The sequence below is a fragment of the Carya illinoinensis genome, chromosome 2 (assembly GCF_018687715.1).
Source record: "Carya illinoinensis cultivar Pawnee chromosome 2, C.illinoinensisPawnee_v1, whole genome shotgun sequence".
In the NCBI taxonomy this organism is placed as follows: domain Eukaryota; kingdom Viridiplantae; phylum Streptophyta; class Magnoliopsida; order Fagales; family Juglandaceae; genus Carya; species Carya illinoinensis.
This window is the reverse complement of record NC_056753.1, coordinates 4,049,303-4,050,588: the sequence shown is the minus strand read 5'-3', so window position 1 is coordinate 4,050,588 and position 1,286 is coordinate 4,049,303.

Genomic DNA, 1,286 nt, shown 5'->3' with positions numbered 1-1,286 from the left:
GGTTTAATTGCGGCCAATTCAGCCGTTAAAAATCAAACTGATTTAGGATAAATTTGTGCAGTGAATTGAGATAAAATGTGTTGAAATGAAAATAAAAAATTAAATAAAATATTATTTTTTAATATTATTATTATTTTAAGATTTAAAAAATGAAATTATTTATTGTATTTTAATATTAAATAAATCCACTCAACAGCCATTGTTTGGTGTATCTACAATGCATACATGACGTGTAGACCGAACCGGGTTTACTAATACCACCAATGAACCGCCTCCCAACCAAGAGTCATTTCAAATCCCTCATTTGGTCATTCCCCCCTCCTCCTGAGTATGGAAAAGTTGTTGATATTGAGGACCCTCAGCCCTCACAGTTTCATTTCTATCTGACACACTCTCTCTCTCCTCACCCCTTGGTCATCTTCTTCTTCTCGCCCCGTTGTTGTCATCTTCTCCTCTCTCTCTTGTTGAAACCCTATCCTCCTGTCACTCTGATTGAAGCTTTGTTTCTCGTGGCGGTTGTCTTCAACGTTTTTCCTCCGTCGTCAACTTCAGTTTTTCTCCATCACACACACTTTCTCTTTGTTGGTGCTTTTATTTCAATTTGGGTTGTGAGAAAACATTGTGTTTGAAATAGATAAGTAAAATTTTTATTTATTTATTTTGTATAGATAGCTTCCTTCTTGATCTGCATGATGAATTGAAAATCATTGATCTGCATGATGAATTGAAAATCATTGTAATAACAGTATGATATATATTTGTGTATGTAGGGAGGAAACATGATCTGCTCAAACGCTGCTCCAGGTGAATTTTTCCTGTTTTCTTTGCTTTATAGTGCTAACTGGTAATTAAAAAATAAAGCCTATGAGAGCTAGGTAAAAATTATTGCTTCTTGTTATGTTTAGGCTACTTGTTTTTTACTTCTTTGTGTGCTAATTTTTACTCCTTCATTTTATGAATTTTAGACTAATTTAGGGGTTGTTCAAATGATTTTGTAGTTGGGTTCAAATGATTCTTATTATATAGACATCATGCTCATTTGTAATACTCTTCATATGAAATGTATACACATCGTTGGGGATTACAGTTCGATTGAAGACCATTTGTATACCACATATTCTTATTATATATACATCCTGCTTATACCACATTGGGGCTTAAAAAAAAGGCAAAGTGAGAAAGATATGGACTTAAATGGTCAAAGACGACTTTTCATAGAAGGTGGTGAAGTTATTGTGTAGGCCAGATTTTTGTATATTTTCATGTGAATACTAAAAGAAAAATTA